General features: G+C 41.7%; 1 protein-coding gene across 1 annotated transcript in view; it reads left to right on the top strand.

The window, feature by feature from the left end:
* The first annotated feature begins 1,483 nt into the window (after positions 1 to 1,483).
* Positions 1,484 to 14,976, top strand: part of Slc16a7 (solute carrier family 16 member 7) — a 164,578-nt gene continuing 151,085 nt past the window's right edge. Inside the window, exon 1 of the mRNA XM_055611975.1 lies at positions 1,484 to 1,586. The gene's annotated coding sequence lies outside the window, so the exon portion shown is untranslated. The remainder of the gene's footprint in view (positions 1,587 to 14,976) is intronic.

Here is a 14,976-nt window from a genome sequence, read left to right as displayed (position 1 = left end):
ATTCATGTCTTCTACAACTATCCATTTATACTGTTTCCCCCCTGTAAAAACTGATCATTTCTAGAAGGTTCTACCTCAACTTCTAGTTTTGGAACTATAACTTTCTTAAAAACATGTATTATTTTTATTAGTGTGTGAGTGTGGGTGTGTGTGTGTGTGCGCGTGCGCGCGCATGTGCTCATGCTTGCCCGGGATGTGGAGGATAGTTTGCAAGAGTAGGTCCTTTCTGCCATGTAGGTTCTGGGGGTTGAACTCAGGTCACCAGTCTTGGTGGCAGGTAACTTCATCCACTGAACTTTTGGATGCCTTATTTTGAAATTAACAGCCACTCAATCTATATCCTGATCACCTCACAGATTGTCTCTCTTAAGTCGTATGGAAACACTATTCCTCTTTCGTAATTGCCGAGACTGAAATTAAAATTCTGCCTTTTGCCTACAGATTCACAAGCTGAGACCAGGACACGCTGAATATACCTCACTCTTGAGTGACCCCTCATTACCGCGTCTGTCTCCGAATGTGAATAACTGTGGATTGCATCTAATGAAGTACTGCATTATGAAATGGGGAAGGAAGGCCAGTTAAATGTGCAGAAAATCGACAGTTCTCAAATTTGACTCTAGCCATACAGTTTTTTTCTAAGTAGAGAGTCCTCTTAAAGATGATAAGGAAATCCAGCCTTTGAGTTGTCCAGCCCTTCCTCTTTTCAACTTCCCCAAGCAGGCATGTTACAGGAAGAAACCACGTCAACATCTGTGGGGTTACCACAGTCCTTACACTTATTCTTGCCTAAATAGCTAAGTCCTGTCTTGAACACTTAAATAATGTGAACTACAGATAGGAGAGGAATTATCTACAACTGACGTCCGACCACTCCCCATAATTTTCATACTTTCAATGTCTTCTTGTGCTGTTTTCTGTTCCCCTGCACCTTCTGAGTAAGTTTTGTTTTCCTTGGTTCCTTGGAGAAATTTGGCTCTGAGCCACACCTTTCTCCATCTTCAGTCAAGCCAGAACCCAGAACTCATTTCCCACAGAAGTCCTTAGCTGAGTGAATGAAGGGAGGCCTGGATCATGCACGCAGCCTTTTCTCTGCTGTCCTTTTTGTCTGCCGGCCCCTGTCTGCATCCTTACCCAGAGGTTGCATACAGGCCTAGAGCGCTCAAGCCACCTCACACCTGCCTCTTCAGGTTAGGCGCCAGAGAGCCAGGCTCAAGCAAGTCTGAGCTGCCCAGCCCGAACAGATCGCTCCCGGCCAGAGCTAAAACCCGAAGTGGAGCGTCCGGAGCTACAGAGCCCGCGGACGCGCGCCAGCCGCGGCGCCCTCGGGAGCATGCTCAGTGCGCCGCGCTTCCCCGCGCCCCCGGCCCGCGCCTGCTCCCGCGTCCTCCCCCGCCCCGCGCGCCCCCGGCACCCCGACCCGCCTTCCTCCCGCACGCCCTCCCCCGGGCCTCGGCACGCGAGGACACGTCAGGGGACATAAATAAATAAATAATTCCATTCAGCGTGTGACAGCGAGGCGAAGCGGCTGCAGCTGGGCGGGGGGGACGCGGAGAGCTGCGCTGCGCACCGGGTGTCTGAGCCAGGTAAAGGCGGTGCCCCCGGGGAGGACGGGAGGAGGAGGACGGGGCGGGAGGAGGGCGAATGAGGCTACCCAGGCTCCGCACGCGGCCGCAGAGAACCCGCAGCCCTGCTCCCAGCCCGCGCTCTCCTATAGCGCCGCGAGCCCTTATATAGACAAAAATCCCGAAGCCGAGCGGGCGCGGGCCCAGGCGGGAGCCGCAGAGTCCCTGAGGTGTGGGGATCCAGAAGTCCAGGGTCCAGGCCACCAGCTGCTGGCACTGCTCCCCTTATGCCATGCCGCCTCCTTTGGGCAGCGTGGGGCGTTGGGCGGATACTGCCAGGCCAGTGCTCCTGCGCAGCTCGTCAGCATCTCCCCCAGACCCACAGCACCCACCCGGGGTGGTGTGCTTGCACTGGGTGCAGATGGGTGCGGAAGTGCGGGGGTGGGGTGGCTGCTCTTTCTGCAGAAGACGGGAGCCTGGGAAGAAGGGAAAGTATTCTGTGTTGGTCCTCAGGAAGCTTAGGTGGAGGCCTCTGGCAAGGTGGATGCAGGGAGGCTTGTGGCCCGACCTAAGGGTTTCACTGTCTTCCAGGGCCTGCGCCACCCTCCTGGGCTACTTTCCCACGCTGTGCATGGCTGTCTTGGCCAGGTAGCACAGGTGGCTGTGCGCCTCCTAGAAGTTGCACCCCAGTGGGCTTCGCCATCCTCCCCTACTTCCACCAACTAAGAGGACTGCAGATCGCTTTGGGAGGGCAGTAGTGCTGCTCTAGGCCTCTCTCATTCATGTTTGGACAACCAGGAATGATTGGACACACCACCTATTTCTCTACAAGTATCATTTTAACTCCCTTTGGTGGAGAAATAAGACTGGGCCACACTGAATGAGGGCTGTCTATTGGCAATACAAAAGCTAATAGTCCACGTCCTCCCCCCTCCTCAAACTAAAAGGAGAGGCAGTGGAGTAGTAAAAATAGCAGGAAATGATGAACATGACCCTAAAAAGCTCCAGCAAGAGGAAATTGTGGGCACAAATGCCTTATGCTGGCAATCTAGGTTCCAGTGAGCTCAGACAGACAAGAAGCCTTCCAAGGCCTGCCCAGCTTCGCTAGAATGTACTCTGGTACCCCAACCACAAAGGAGTGAATTTAGAGAAGGTGACAGGAAAATCAGAGTTGGGTGTGGACCACAGAACAGATGAGGGTTGAACAAGGTAAGCCGCCTGAAGACAGTGAAGCAATCCCAATGCCATTTTCTGCTGCATTTAATTCCATCTAAATGACAGGGAAACTGAAAGCTCATAGTGACAGGGAAGGACATGGGAGAAGGCAGTTAGCTCAGCGTGTGCAGCAACAGCTCATGAGGTAAGAAACTCCTCTCAAGTGTTCCTATGAATACTCCATAGTTACATACAACTCTTTTTTTTTTTTTTTTTTATGCTAGTGGCTAGCAATCTGAAGCAATGTCTTGTTAAACTATCTAGCCTGGTGCTGGATGCTCCCTGGAGAGACTCCACACTGGTGGTCCTCCTCACCAGGAACAGGGGTTACAGGCAAGCACCCCTCTTTTCTGAAGTAATCTGCAGCATTGCTAACAGCTTCTTCTATACAAATTAGTGCATGCTCCTAATTTTTGTTTCTAGACAGATGTATTTCTTTTATAACACTAGTCCTGTATTTTGGGCCTTCATCCTTCCTACAGGTAGGGAAGGGAGAATGGCCTAAAAATGTTCCTTATCCAGAATTATCATGAAAGTGAAATAAAAGAGGGTTTCTAGATTTGTTTTTTTATTCTGTACTCATTTACCAAACACTCTGGGAAACAAAATGTAGAGTTTAGTAAGACCCAGATATCACAATTGCTTCTATATTTTTGTAAGGTTGAATGAATTTTGTCTTCATTTTTTTTTTATTTTCTACAAAATAAGTTTAGTTGTGCCCATTCTCAAATATTATTGTGGAAAATAAACTATGGAAACCTCTTAGCACATAGATTAGCTAATTTTGATTCCCCAGATTTGTTCCAGTTGTCCTAGTGGGGTTACCAAGATCTGGTCACAAGAAATTCACATTCTGAGAAACACAATCGCACAAATGCACACACACAATGCACACAGCTAGAACCCCGGGATTTTAGTTATCCTGTTAATCTTTCTCTGCACCATTTGTTTCTCAGCTTCTGACTTTTTTTTTTTTTTTCCTATGAATGAGACCTATATCTCAATTAATCGAAACAGAGTTTTGCAGTTGTAAGAAAAAAAAATGTCAGCTCTGCCCAAAGACACCTTTTGGAAGTGATATTCCTCTGGGCCCTGTGCATTCAGTTCTGTGGTTTTGTTCATGGGGAGTACTCCTTTATAAGTAGGTAATAGAAAACTTCTTACTTCAGGAGTCCCTCCCTGGAGACCGTCTTTGCCAGAGAATTGACCCTGCCCCACCCCCATTTTGAGAACCAAGACTGAGTTGCAGTTTCTCCTATATTTTTAGACAGAGTAATTCACTAATTCCTGGAAGTTGAAAAGTATAGTATCCTAGCCTCTTTAGAGTGCTGACTACCTTAAGGCATGTTGCTACAATTTTCTACAAATATATAAGGATCCTATAGTGTAGATTTGTCAATACTTATATTTACAGTAGTGTTTAGGCAAAGGTACAGGGCTTACTCCATCAGCATAGCTAATGTTTTAGTTTGTTTTGTATTGTTCTAATAAAATATCTGATGCTGTTATTTAAAAAAGAGAGAGAGATAAGCTGGGCATGGTGGTGCATGCCTTTAATCCCAGCACTCAGGGAGACAGAGGGAGGTGATCTCTATCGAGAACAGCCTGGTCTACAAAGTGAGTCCAGGACAGCTAGGGTTATACTGAGAAACCATGTATCAAAAGCAAGAAGAAGAAGGAGAAGAATGAGGTGGAGGAGGAGGAGGAGGAGGAGGAGGAGGAGGAGGAGGAGGAGGAGGAGGAGGAGGAGGAGGAGGAGGAGGAGGAGTTGTTGTTGTTAAGTTGCCTCATGATACAGATGGCTGGAAAACCAAAACATCATGGAAATGTCCCCTGGCAACAGTACATGCTAATGTAGGGTAAACACGTATATACAAAAGTGCCAAACACTTGTGTTGGTCTTAAGTTTTAACAGACTTGTTCACCACCTGGTAACTAACCCAGCACTACTTGACCTGATCTCATGAGAAGCATTACTGCTGTTAGAGTGATACCCCACCTGCCATCCCAACTGCCTTTTCAAGTCATTGGCATCTCCCAGCACAGCACCATTTTGTAAGCAGTCCAAGGCTCTCCATGTGACCTGCTAAGGACCAGCCACATTCAAGCTGTAGCAACTATTCACTGACAGAGCTGGAACAAATAGGCTGCCTGATCCTTAGTTCTGTATACTACAGCTTCTGCCTGGTCTGAAATTAACCAAGGGCAAATACTTCTGTCTCTTGTGTTCTTCAGTGCCTGGCACATGGCAGTTCTGAAAGACAGATTATAGAAAGAATGGAGTCAAGAGCAACAGCAGATATGGGGAGAGGAGGAGAAGGAAACCAACAAAGAGCACACTGAGTCTCCTCTGTCTCCAGCTCTTACTCAAGCGAGCAGTACCAGGGCGACTCTGCCTGCAAAGCCAGGCTAGCTTGAAGAGTTCCTTGCCTTGAGTTTAGCTGACCTGTCTAGTCTGCAAGATTCTTTTGTGAATTAGGAAAGAGTTTTCTCCTGGATGGTGAATTAGCAAAAGGGGCACATATACTTTAATATCCAAGTGAAGCTCACTCAAAGCCATTTAAAACACACACAAGAACTGCTTCTGGGACTGGGGTTAAATTGCTCTTAAAGGAGAGGTTTGACTTTGTCCTATGCCTTGTGAGTGTTAAACTATGGTATTTTTGAACTTCAAAGAAACCCTGAATGTAAAGTGGCAGAAATCATGCTTGACAGAGAATGACATACAACAATCACTGGAGATGGCTCTTCACTGCCTTATCCCCTTCCCACCCTGCAGTTTATCTGATCTCACTGATTAAGGCGCTTCCTGGTTCCCAGTCTTAAAGTCATCTGTCTTCATCAGAGCTCTCTTGGTATTGAGCTAGAGGTACCTTCAGCCCGATACTCCCTTTTACCTTAAATTTCACTTATTTGGGAAAGAATTTTATGTGCTTTTCTAGCTTCTTGGTTTTGAACCTGGAGATTGTACCTTGCTCTTCATGGACTCCATATCGCTAGGTAAGAGATAAGAGCTAAGGTACACTAGCCTGTCTATATTAGGATTTTTGGCTCTGCCTTTAACCAGTTACGACTAGCTGTTAAACCTCTTCTAATCTTGGTTCCTTCTTTGCAAAGAGAAGATAAGAACCAACTTCATATAGCTTAGAAAGGTTGAATGCCACCGTGCTTAGCACCTACACATGCATAGAGATAGTAAGGCACGGGAGCTGCCAATGTTAACATTGCCCTTATGGCTTTTTAGATTATTTCCAACTTCACTGGCTTATTTATCTTAACTAGATGACATATTAGTGGTGCATAGCTAAACATTGAATACTCTTTTATTTATTTGCTTTTTTTTAGTACCTTCTTTTGTGGCAGGTTTTATTAAAACTGTTTGGATCAGCCAGGTGTTCATATGCATTATTCCAGTTCTTGGGAGGAAGAAATAAGGTGATCAACAGTATAGAGCTGGCTTCTGTTGTGTAAAAATTTGAAGACCATCCTGGCCTACACAAGACACTTCTATAATGGAAACAGGACAAAACAAAAACACACCAAACCCAAAAATACCCAACCAAACAAAAATCAACCAGCCAATAAACTATTTAAACAATGCAAGAGAACAACAGCAACAGCAACCAGCATTTGGATCAAGGTGTCAGGAAAGACATTGGGAAATGACTAGATACATAATGAGTAACTGAACATTTAAAAGAAATCCAGAGAAAGCTTTATTTTTTTCTCAGTTGGTCACTTAAAGTTTGGACTCAGAAAGCTAATCTACCTATTGGGAAGATTCATTGGTTTACACTCACCATATGACAGAACAGCAAAAAATAGACCATTTGTAGAAGATAAATATTCATAGCCCCATCGATATGTAACAAACAATAAATAAGTTGGACTATTGTGTGATTGCATACGCGCGCGCGCACACACACACACACACACACACACACACACACACACATATATATATATGAACTGAAAAAACAAAAATATTAGAATAGGAGCTGGGGAATATGTCTTAGAAAGCAAATAGCCCAGGGTTCCACTCCTAGCACTATAAAAAATGGAAATAATTAATTACAAATTAAACATTGAGCTTAACAATAATAAAACCAGTCCAGGTAGGGCTGGAGTAATTTAAACTTGGGTTCACCAGAGACATTCCTGATATATTCATAAATATCAGTGTTGATAAATGATGCACATATTTTATAAATAATTTTCCTGACCTAATAATAAACCCTTGCAAACATTTTCATTAATATTCATTGAAATCCCCAAGGAGTTTCTGAAAATCCCACAAAGCTTGTGAGTGACAGCTACACTGTGCTAAGGGAGAGTTTCTTGCTTTCAATTTTCTTTTCTCTTAAAGGTATTTGTGGACATTTTCATGGCACCGTTCATGTAGTTAATGACAGAAGTCAGTTATTAATACTTGGCAATATTTGTCATTATAACAGCTTTAAGTTGAAAGTACTTGTATGAGCAGATATAAGTGAAGTTTTTGCTTAAGTAAAGATTTATATAAAACATTTGTATTCTAAGGAAAAATTATTTTAAGTACTTTATTCTTAATTAGATTCTGTTTAAAGCTGTTACCTAGCATGAAGGTATATTGCTCGGCCTTATACTACTGCACTGAACTGTCTGAAGCAGATCCCTTAGAAATAAAATATGTTAGTTTAACTCACTGTCTCAAAGATTCACATATCAGTGGAACAGCAGGCATGTGCTTCTGTTTGGTGAGGCTGGTATATAGTGTCACATCATGGTGGGAATGTTTACGAGAGAATGTTTAAGGGTCGCATTCCAGAGAGGCATGGAATTCTTTTCTTTTTCTTTTTTTTTTTTAAATTTTATTATTTATTTATTTTCATTTTTATGCTTTTGAGAGATGGGATTCTTCTGCCTCTATCTTCTGTCTCTATCCTTGATAACCTAAGGACCTCTTTCCAAAAGGTCTTATGTTTAAGCTCCAAGCAATTGGGTTGGGCAGTTGGTAGAGTGCTTGGTCAGCAGGCATGAAACACTGGCTTCTCAACACTGCGTTGAATGAGTGTTGTGATGCATGTAGCAGTAACCCCGAGTCTGTTTGTATGTAGCCTTGACCTTCCCTCAAACTCTGGGACTTTGTAGAAAAGTCTACATTTCTGCTGGACAGCTCCCTCTGCTGAACCACTGATGATCGCTTGCCTTCCTGCCTGCCTGGCTGTTCCTTCCTTTTTCTTTTTTCTCTCCTTCTCTCTCTCTCTTTCTTCTACTCTCATATAATACATCACAAGTGCAGTTTTCCCTCCCTCCTCTTCTCCCCCCTCCAACCTCCCCTAACCCCCAGATTCACTCCTCCTCCTTTAGAAAAGGGAAATGTTTGTTATATTCCCAGATATAACAACCAAACACAACATAACAAGTTGCAGGAAGACCAGGCACATGCCCTCTCATCAAGGATGGACAAAGCAGCACCATAGGAGGAAAGGGGTGCCAAAAGCAGGAAATGAATCAGAGACAGCCTCTGCTGTCACTGTGAGGAGTCCCATGAGACCTCTAAGCTAAATAACCATAGCACATATATGCGTCTTGGTTGAGGTCTCTTCCCTTTTGTTTTTTCTTACCGTTTTCACATTGCATTCACTGGTGTCAGATGTATTTGAAAGACCTCCTTCCTCAACGTTTGTCCTCACAGTCACTTTTTAAAGATGTGGTGGTTATACAACCAAAATACACAGCCTTTTACATACTCTTCCTGCACCATACCCCTCAACTGCAGGTAAGTAATAATAATATTGGTAATTCTTGCTACCTGTCCCTGAGTGATGTCATTAGAAGCAGCTTTCCCAGGCTCATCTCACACTGTCATCAAACCCAAGCTGAACTGAACTGTTTTTGTGCCCTGTTCATTCTCATCTGTCCTCTGAATCATGTCTTGTGTCATGCTATTCTTTTGGCTTAAAATGTTGTTACTGACTAGTATTTTTGCTTCTAGGATTAATTTCACCTTATGAGATGAGCTTAGACTCTATATTCACATTTCCTCTGACTCAGGCTAGGTCAAAGAAGTTTTCTAAACTTTACTAACAGGGGATTTCTAATGTTTTATTTGCTGTAAATTTGCTGTGCCAGTATCATTTCTATGAGCCTTTTATTTCTCAGCACACTGGATTTCTGCTGTCAGGGATGATGATGCATAAGCTCATGTCTTCTGCCATTGGGTGGATTGTGGGATTGCAGGAAATTTAGAGAGCACTGGAGTGTTTCCGGTAGCATGTATGGCCTACTTTAGTGAACCACACTTATGCTACATTTCAAGGATGCATATGGAGGGTGCTTATTATATTAAGGGTGTTTCCAATTATGACTAAATTCCTTCTGTTCTTCTCAGGGGTTTGATCAGTTTTTCTGGGACCAATAACACAAATATCATTCTTGGTTCAGTGAGTAACTATGTATCTATGGTGACAGTTTATAAGTCATATGTTTCCTTTGTTTAGTTAACCTTCTCAATTTTTGTGTCTGCCTCTACTGTGAATTGACCAGGCTCTATCTCATGAACATTGCATTCTTGAGGCATTCACATTAAGGAAAATACAGAAGTATGCAGATGATGTCAGTGGTCATGGTACCTATTTGAACAATTTGAACTGCTTTTCATGATGCTCATACTTTTCATTTAACCATCAGTATAATCTGGTAAGGTAAAGTGGAAAGGTCAGAAAGCAAAAAATCAAGGTGTACATGATGTCCACGTCTGGTCTGAAAGAACTCCTTTCTGGTCACAGAACTGAGCATTTTCTTGTCTGTGGCCTCAGTGTAATGAGTTAACAAGTGAAGAAACCACTGGGAGGGATGGAGGAAGCCTCACTTTAAATTGTGATTTTTAATTGAATATTAAGTAAGTGTACTGGCTGTTTTTGTTTGGAATACTGGCTAGTTTGTGGCAACTTGATACAAGCTAGAATTATCAGAGAGAAATGCACCTCAATTGAAGAAATGACTCCATGAGATCCAGTTGGAAGGCATTTTCTTAACTAGTGATTGATGGGGAAGGGTCCAGCCATTGTGGGTGGTGCCATCCCTAGGCTGATAGTCCTGGGTTCTATAAGAAAGTAGACTGAGGAAGCCATGGAAGGCAAGCTAGTAAGCAGCACCCCTGCATGGCTTCTGCATCCTCTCCTGCCTCCTGGTTCCTGCCCGATTAGAGTTCTGATCCTGGCTACCTTTAATCAGGAACAGTGAAATATAAGTTGGAAGCCAAACTAACCCTTTCCTCCCCAACTAGATTTTGGTTATCATGTTTGGCCGCAGCAATAGAAACACACACACACACACACACACACACACACACACACACACACACACACTCTATGGACACATACCCATAAAATTAATAAATATCTAAAACATTTGAAGGGAGCATTTCAAGGCAAGATAGGAAACTTAAGGCAATTCTAACATATGAGAACTTATGAGTATAAGCAATGTGAGGACCTGATTGCCTGAAAGCAAGCCAGAACCCCATCTTCTCAGCATCCTTGTAAGGCATGGCAGAAGCTCGGAAGGCCCTGAATGCTTTTATGGAGGAAGAGTAGAGGGACTTTGAAGAAAGCTTTTTGACACATTTGAATCAAGGGAATGTGATCTGTTTTTTGTTTTGTTTTGGTTTGTTTGTTTATTATGGTTTCTTTTATTTTTTTATATTAACTTCTAGATACTGTTTTAAATTCTTAGTGATGACCCTGAATAAAACAGATAATACTTTCTTAGTATATATTTATATGAGTAATTAAAATGTCAAAAGAGTAAACAATCATGTTTCCGAGCCAACCTTTTGGTAAATCTAGAAGTCACCTCTCTGTAGTCAGTCTTGTTCTGTAGGTTTCTCTTTCATAGTTACCCTGTTTTCTCTGTGTCTGTTATGCTGCTTCTTTAATGAGAGACTTAGAAGTGAACAGGTAGATCTTCATCGAATTTTTTCCTTAGCAACAACTAAGCTGATTGACTAAAATATAACTCTCAGAGCCATGTTTGCTTATTTTCAGAGCAGTTAGGAAAATCCATATCTTGGTTTATTTTGTGAACATAAATAATATCTTTAATAAATGATGGATATGATCATTTAATCTTAATTTGATTTTTTGTGTGTTTTCAGGAAGAACTTTCCTAATCATGAAGAATTCTTTATCTAGCTATGAGTTTTAATGCAGCAGTTCACAGCCAGAGCCAAATAAAAAGTTTATGGTACAAACAACTGAATTCCCAATAATATGCATCTTTCAGATGTGTAAAAACTTCTGGTTTCAGGAGCATATAGGAGGATACTCAGCTATTGATGTCAATGCTGAAAAAACTATTTGGGGGCTGAAGTTTTCATTTAGCTTCAGAGTTAGTGATTACATTTTTGTATCTCAGGGGACATTTATAGGGGGATTACTTAGCTTCTCCATAGATGTAATTGTGCACAGAAGCACATTTAAAAGTTCCCAAATAGAGGAGGAGGATAGCATTACCATGGCTTATAGGTGTTCACATCAGAATGTAAAATGTATAACATCAGGATTATTGATACTATTTAAGGGCCTGCTATGTATTTGCTTCCTTAAACACGGTATCTCTTCTCATCACTGTTAGCATGTAAGACAGATTACATATGTTTACAGGTAGGGAGAAGAAACACTCAACCACAAGAGCTGAACATTAGAGGACCCTGAGAGCCGCTGTCTCAGCAGTTATTCCTGGACCAGGAAGATGATGATGGCACACTGATCCTCCTCCTATGTCTTAAATCAGGAGAAAACCAGCAAATAATTAAATATTTTAGGTGAAGTATTTTGCAAAAAGGCCTGGAGAAAATATGCATGAAACTTTCCTAGCTCTCTCCTGTGATACTATAATTTTGGAAATATTATGTTCACTAATTAAAGACAAAATCAAAAGTAGAACTAAGTGTTAAAATGAACAGCAGATAACATATTTGTCTTAAACTGTTGATGACAAATTATAGTATTTGGGCTGAATCCAGCTTGTTGTCTGTTGTTTTTAAGGTAGTACCAGTGTGTTTCCATATGTTCAAGACTGTTCTTCAACAGCCAAGACTTGGGTAGCTGTACATTAATTTCAGCAGTCTAAAATGCCTACTATTTTACACTTAGGGAAAAAAAGGCGTTTCATCTAAAATTTCAGAAAGAGATGTATGTGTCTCATGATGGAGGTGTCAGGTGTTAGTTAAGCTAAGGGAAGAGACTGTCCTTCATGAAGTGAAGACAGGACATAGTCATTTCAAGTACCAAAACACCTAAACTCTGGAAACTTGTGGATGAGGGCAGAAGTCTGCTGAAGGGAAGGATCTTGTTACTGCACTTGGTCTAGCCACTGTCTGTGAGTGCTTTGAAATGTTCATCTAGAACCCTGCCCCTTAAACTCAGAATGTGAAATACTTGAATTAATTAGTGAAATACTTAAAGTAAGAGTTTTATGTTATTCACTAGTCCATTATGTTGACGTGTACACTTGTGGACAGTCATTTATCTAATGAATTTATTCCTTTGGTGAGTTGGTTATTTTCTGTTGCTTACCAGGACTCCTGTGTTATCTCTGGCTCCCTAACTATGGGAATAATGGGAAAAGCACAAATAATTTTCTTGTGAACATCTAAGAAGATAAATGCTACATGCTAATACACACCTGTGTGCCAGCCATGTCTCAAGAACTTCCCCTAAAAAATACACTAGCCCAGAGAGGTGGATGTCCTTGTTACTATTTTATAGAATAAAGCACTGAGCAAACACTACAAAGAATTGGCATATATCTACAAGACTAGTAGGAAGATCTTCTAGAACATGGCTGAGAAACAAATGTGAGCTTTTTGTAGGTGTGATCCAGATAGTAATACACCTTCAGAAAAGCAGAAAAGTGAATCTTCTAATGTGTTTCTTCCTGGGGCACAACTTATTTCCTTGACAAAGCATTGTACCATATAGTAAGATGTGAAGTCAGCTCCTAATGCAAGTTTTTATTGAAAATGCTGCTTTTAAGGGATGAGATCATGCCATGCCCTCTGTTTTATTCCTGCCTCTGTTATTATTTACAGTTCTGTGTCTCAGGTCTTTGCTTCTTAACATTGGACTGTTTGTAATTTCTTATTTTATGTCCTCCAGTATCCCTTCCTCATAGTCATGTTGGTTCCACTTAACAATTATGTGCCAGTGAAGTGCTTGATGTATTTTCCTAAAGCAAGACCTGCTTTCAGAGAGAAAGAAAGAATCAATGAAACTTACTGCCAGGAGTCTCTGGCTATCCACAGGGGATGCATTTTCCGACCCCAGCAGATGTCTTAAACTAACAGTAGCATTGACCAGCATTTCCTTCACAAACGTCCCTCATGTAACTTTTTTTTTTTTTTGCCCTGTCACCTCAAATAAGCTCTTTATGGTTTCTCTTTGGTGTATTTAACCATTTCTCTTCCATGGTTGAGCATTATTAAGCACAATTAATGTTAGTTGCACACCGGCAATTTAGTGCCAGCAAGCGTAGCAGCAAGTAGTGTATACCATGTGGAAACACTGGACAGAGATAATTTGTGGACTACATTATTTCATCATGCTACTTGTATGGCTGTCCAAGTTCAAATGCCTGAACTGCTCATTTCAAGAATTTTGCAGTTACTGCTTTTGGATTGTAGTTGCTCAATAGCAACTAAAACTTTGGGAAGTAAAACTGGAAGAGGGTCTGCTATAATAGATCTCCTTTTCTCTGAACTGAAGGAGGCAGGTGCCACAAAACCATTAGCATCTCTCTAACGGATATGACAAAATGATATAGAGATACAGAAAGGTCAGTAAGTTGGAGGAAGCTGCAAGGAACCTGAGAAAAAGTGAGAGTGTTGTCCCCTTTGGGACACATTAGCATCACTGTGGAGAGTAATCTGGCCACTGTGCTGCAGGGAGAATATTCATTACACGCAGTAATGACCTGCCACAGGAGGACAAACAGATATCATATCTGAAGCTCATATAGCAGTGATGACTTTTCTTCATCAATAGTTTTTAAGTAAACATATCATTAACACAAGAAAAATAATCCATATGGATGTTTACTGTTTTTATTAAATTTTTATTAGTAACATACATTTATTAGTCTGGATTAGTAAGAACCTGGATCATTTTGTTGTCTGTGTTTGTTTTCTAAGGTTCTTCACAAAGGGAGAACATACTTCAAAAATATTTAGTCTATTTAGAAATTTAATCATGACTGTTTACTAAGATACATCAATATCTATTATGAAATTTCACATATAGAGATATGATTTGTCTCTTATGTGTTATTCTTTGACCCTTCTCTCTGACATTTTTTTATCTCAAACTATTTTAAATTATTGCTCATTTTATTAATCCTCTTTTTTGTTAGGTCTTATCTCTAAGTAATAGTATCCTTTGTGATATATATTCAGGTAATAAATTACAGTCTACAAAATTTAATAGTTTTTGTGTCTGTGCATTTTCTGACCCCAGTAGATGCCTTAAACTAACAGTAGTATTGACCAGCATTTTCTACACATGCACTCCTCACGTGACTAAGTGAATGTGTGTATGGTATGTGTGCAGTGTGCATACACATGTACAGGTGAAAAGACCTGGGGAGGATGTCACATGTCTGTTCTCCCATTTTCTACCTTATTCCACTGAAACAGGGGCCCTCATTGAATCTGGAGCTGGAGTCAGCCAGGCTGCCAGCAAGCCCCAGTGATTCTCAGCCCCTTTCCACTCCAGGTAGCACTGAGGCTGCAGGTGTGCTCCTGAATCATAGTTCGTAAATTCTGGCACATTCTTGGTGCCTGAAAGTTTTTCAAGAGAATTTACACTTAGAGTTTTGGAACGAGAACATAAGAAAGAGAAGATAGTCAACAAGTTTGTTGTCCGTGAGCTCAAGTTTGGGAAATGGGGCTTCCAGCATCCTTAACAGCTAATTTTCACCACAGTCTCGTTCTGGAATGTGTTATAGAACTGCCCAGGATACTTAGGGAAAGGGTGTAACCCCCTACCCTCCACCCACCCGCATCTTCTATGTTCTTCTGTCCCGTGAGATTGGCTTCTCCTTGAGTGTTCATGTGCTGTACTAGAGGAAGATCATAGGCCCTGCAAAAGTGAAATCACTTAGCATATGGGTCTCTGGGTAGTGCTGTGGGGTTGACTTAATTATGTTAATCCAC

Source organism: Psammomys obesus, unplaced genomic scaffold (assembly GCF_907164565.1).
Source record: "Psammomys obesus unplaced genomic scaffold, mPsaObe1.curated_primary_1811, whole genome shotgun sequence".
Taxonomy (NCBI): domain Eukaryota; kingdom Metazoa; phylum Chordata; class Mammalia; order Rodentia; family Muridae; genus Psammomys; species Psammomys obesus.
This window is presented reverse-complemented; position numbering and strand designations above follow the sequence as displayed.